The sequence below is a fragment of the Limulus polyphemus genome, unplaced genomic scaffold, assembly GCF_000517525.1.
Source record: "Limulus polyphemus unplaced genomic scaffold, Limulus_polyphemus-2.1.2 Scaffold8757, whole genome shotgun sequence".
Taxonomy (NCBI): Eukaryota; Metazoa; Arthropoda; class Merostomata; order Xiphosura; family Limulidae; genus Limulus; species Limulus polyphemus.
In genome coordinates this window covers 7,977-12,475 of record NW_013674367.1, presented here as the reverse complement: position 1 = coordinate 12,475, position 4,499 = coordinate 7,977, and the positions used below count along the sequence as shown (strand labels likewise).

The 4,499-nt window shown below is 34.2% G+C and overlaps 1 long non-coding RNA gene across 2 annotated transcripts in view; it reads left to right on the top strand.

Annotated features, from left to right (window-relative positions):
- The window catches only part of LOC111083251, a 14,824-nt gene extending 10,824 nt beyond the window's left edge, over positions 1–4,000 (top strand). For both annotated transcript variants that reach the window (XR_002608907.1, XR_002608906.1), the window contains exons 2-6: positions 126–270; positions 2,518–2,585; positions 2,708–2,789; positions 3,270–3,440; positions 3,856–4,000. This is a non-coding gene — a long non-coding RNA (uncharacterized LOC111083251). The remainder of the gene's footprint in view (positions 1–125; positions 271–2,517; positions 2,586–2,707; positions 2,790–3,269; positions 3,441–3,855) is intronic.
- Positions 4,001–4,499: the final 499 nt, after the last annotated feature.

The following is a 4,499-nucleotide window of genomic DNA, read 5'->3' as shown; positions in this document are numbered from 1 at the left end:
AAGAAACATGGTTCTGGTATATGGTAATTTTATGTAAGAAACATGGTTCTGGTATATGGTGATTCTATTTAACATCGAGTTTACCTTCTTTTTTTATACAATAACAAAATGTGTGATTGCCTTAGGCACGTCTTGCCAGTTTCCGGCTCACTGGACGAGCAGCTGGTTCCAGAAGGGTTTCCGGGACCCCATCACGATCCAGAATGGCACGATCTCCAGTAGAGGGGTGTGTAGAGAAGTAGACGGTGAGAAGTTTCTTATTGAGAGCGAGTAAGTAACACAGATTCTCTAATATTAAATAGGACTTGAAGGAAATCCTCCTTTCTTTAAACAAAAACGGAACCGATCGGATGACGCCATATTGATGTCGTCTTCTAGCCTATCCAATCTCACAAGTTCTCCATTTTTGAAAACGTCGCGTTTATCTAGATCTAGCTCACGCCATTTAGGGATACAATGGAATTTCTATAGTAGTTTACTTACCAGTGTCTTAATTTGTTCATTGTAGTCGGGGTGTGTGTGTGTGAACTCCTAACACGAGGGGAATATATTTGGTTCTAAACAAACCAACCTCTGTTCAAGTACTCCGGAAAAAGCTCACCCTGAAATCATTACCAGCTACATGTTATTTTTCTTCTTGCGAAGTTTATCTGGATCTCAGTAGCTGAGACCTTTAGAACGTCAGTAGTAATAGACAAGAAAACTTTAACTTCATTTGGAACAGCAGAGGTATAACAAGATAGTTTTGACTTTTTGGACGAATACCCCAAAGGAACGTAAAAAAAAAACCGTGATTCTGGAGTTTAACAAGGACTAGAGGGTGTTCCAGTCTTTCCAGATTCGAGGAAGACGTTATCAAGTTCGTTATTGTTGAACATAAACCATCAAATATCTGAAAATAAATTTTGTTAAATTCATACGGGAAAATATAATGTACATTTGGTATAGAAACGTTATTAAAAAACCACAGAAGATCCGATATTTACTGAGATTTAATATATTCGTAATAACAACGAAAAACAATACAATGTGTATTTGCTTTAGCGGCCACAATAATTAAAACCAGTTATTTAGAGGGAACATTTCGAAAGTGTAAGCCTGACAGACGTGTTTACGTTTCGTTCTTTACAAAACAATTGAATTAAAGTTTGTTTGTACGTCCCAGAATTTCGCTCAAAGCTACGCGGTGACTTTGCACATAGCCGTCACTAACTTGGAAACGATTGGCTAGAGGGAAGGCAGATTATTAACAGTACCCACCGCCAAATTTTTTCGGAAATATTCCTTGATCAAAAGTAGGACGTAACGGTTTGTTTTGTAGCGCAGTGTGTATTTGTGGTCGAAGTACGGAGCGTGTATCTGTGGAAATAAGTTACATACCATAAGTCGTTGGGTTCACAGCACGGGCACACTAACTACTAGACCACGCCCAGCCCTTTCGTTAAACATTTCAGAATGATAAACAATAGGTAAATATAATCCTGTATACATATGTTTAACTTCTGGCGTATCAGACAGAATCAAGGTAAGATAAGCTATTATAAATAGTTCCTCAGGTTTTCTTACAGAAAGATTTAGGTGTTTCTGTTAATCACGTGGAAGTCATTAAAATACTAATTAACTTTGTCGGTTGTGCTTATAATAGTCATTGTTGTAGGCTAGTTAACTTTGTCGGTTGTGCTTATAATAATCATTGTTGTAGGTTAATTAACTTTGTCGGTTGTGCTTATAATAGTCATTGTTGCAGGGTAATTAACTTTGTCGGTTGTGCTTATAATAGTCATTGTTGTAGGCTAGTTAACTTTGACAGTTGTGCTTTTAATAATCATTGTTGTAGGCTAGTTAATTTTGACAGTTGTGCTTATAATAGTAATTCTTGTAGGCTAGTTAATTTTGACAATTGTGCTTATAATAGTAATTCTTGTAGGCTAGTTAATTTTGACAATTGTGCTTATAATAGTAATTCTTGTAGGCTAGTTAATTTTGACAATTGTGCTTATAATAGTAATTCTTGTAGGCTAGTTAATTTTGACAGATGTGCTTATAATAGTAATTCTTGTAGGCTAGTTAATTTTGACAGATGTGCTTATAATAGTAATTCTTGTAGGCTAGTTAATTTTGACAGATGTGCTTATAATAGTAATTCTTGTAGGCTAGTTAATTTTGACAGATGTGCTTATAATAGTAATTCTTGTAGGCTAGTTAATTTTGACAATTGTGCTTATAATAGTAATTCTTGTAGGCTAGTTAATTTTGACAATTGTGCTTATAATAGTAATTCTTGTAGGCTAGTTCATTTTGACAGATGTGCTTATAATAGTAATTCTTGTAGGCTAGTTAATTTTGACAGTTGTGCTTATAACACTTTGTTATTATACAGAAGTTTTAGAAAGTTTTACATCGGGCTGCAATGGTCAGATATATACTTACTTTATAGTACTTAAAGTCAATGGTCTACTCGGTAATATACTAGATATTTCAGTTTCTATTTTTCCAACGAACATCGCTCTCTTTCAGGTCCGAGTCCTGCTTCCGATGTGTTGTCATTCATGAAAGACACCGAAACGTGCTTCAGTACAAAGAAAGTAAGTAAACGAAGATTTGTGTTTCTTAAATTTAATACAAAATTGTTATAATTTGATTTAAAAAAAAGGGTATGGTTTCGTGTATAACCACGGTTTCATTCTTTTAGTGTGTTTTTTTCTAGCATACTGCTCTTCAACTAACAATCTAGAGGTAAAAGTGTCGGGAGATAAGTGGAGATGCCCCTCTTTATTCCATGTTTAGGCGTAAGTCGAGTACACTGTTCTTTATTTCGGTTTTTTCTCTTTTTTTATCAGATTAACAGGGATACATTGTTCAGATAATTTTATTAAGCGTAAACTAAGGAACATCTAATTGATTTTCCACGCTCTTAAATCATTAAAAGTGTATTCATCGTGCTGTTAGTACCTATTCATTAATTCCTGATTCTTACGCTTGGTGGCGTTCGCCTTACATTTATATCTCATCCCTGTAACATTTAGTGGCGTCATCTAGATTGTTTATTATTATTCTGTTGATATTTACAGTTATCCTGTTTGTTTCTGACCATATTTTTAATATATTCGTAATTAGGTTTTTTTTCTAAATTCGCAATTATTTTCGTACTTTTAATAAATGTATGTAATTAAATTTAAATTAAACCATTTCCAGGTAGCGTTCACTTTAAATCTCTCCACGGATTTAATCAAAATAATCTATTTAACTAATTTTTTTTATTATTTTAGTGGACACAACCCCCATACCTTGCCCTTTTAAGGATTCTTTTACCTTCAGCTACAGCCGGGGTCACGGTGAATGTCGTAATCCAGTTTCTACAGTCGACTCTTGCACTGACGAATCACATCTCTTCTTTAAATTCCAGGCATGCGCAGATGTGCGCAACTCAGAAAGCAGAGGTTAGTTTTTCACCGTATTAATTTTGGCATTTCCGTAGATCAGCGGTAACTTTACGGATTTGCAAAGTTAAAATCCGGGGTTTTTCATTATATATATGATACGTTACGTGTTCAATACCTACTTTACTCGACTTTCTTGTGTGTGAGTTAATTATAAAAATAACATACATTTTATGGAAGTAAATGTAACTCTTCAGTGATTTACGTGTTTCGTTAAAAGTTTGGTGAGGCTCAGATAGTGCTGCCAGCATACCTATTAGAAACAGTTTTTATTTAAAGAAAAATCTAAATGCTTTCGAAAATATGTTATGATATTCAAAATATTGTAATAACGTTTTGTTTCTTATGATTCATAAGAGTGCTTGTATTTTTCGTATACACTGACCTCGTGTTTTAATATCTCGTGTCTGTATAGAAGAGAAATTGACGTGTTTTGGGTTATGGAAAGAAGGCTCCACGCGATATCTGATCGCCAAGATGGAACACAAAGATACAATCACGGACGAAGACAAGTTTCGCTGTTTTGTAAGTCCCTATATTATGTTCCATTAGATCTGTGTTTTGAAAGAAGTTAAACTAAAACACGATTCTCAAAACATTGCACGTGTACTCGTGTTAAGCCTAATCGGTGGAAACTGGACGTTCAACATGGCGACTATGCATTGTAACTAAAGAGCTGCAACAGACATATAAAAACTAGTTCTGGAAATACACGTACATCAAATTACCACGTGACCTTTCAAAACCAAATAATTAATCTATTCGTTCTCACTATATTAATTTATATATTAATACTAGGGGGGTAACTGGATATGGGGCTTGACTTCTGCCCCCCCCCTACAGCTTTTTAAATATTTTTCAAATAAAAAAATTGTGAGTAAAAATTAATACTTGATACAAATTTTTTATTCGAATAACTTTTACACGTAATTTTTAAGAATTAAAGGTTTATCCGAGTTTATAATTATCTAAGGGACATCTGGTGTTAAGTACAGAAGACACGTTTTGTATAATTTCATAGTTACTACTTGAGATACCTATTTTGGACTCAAAATACTA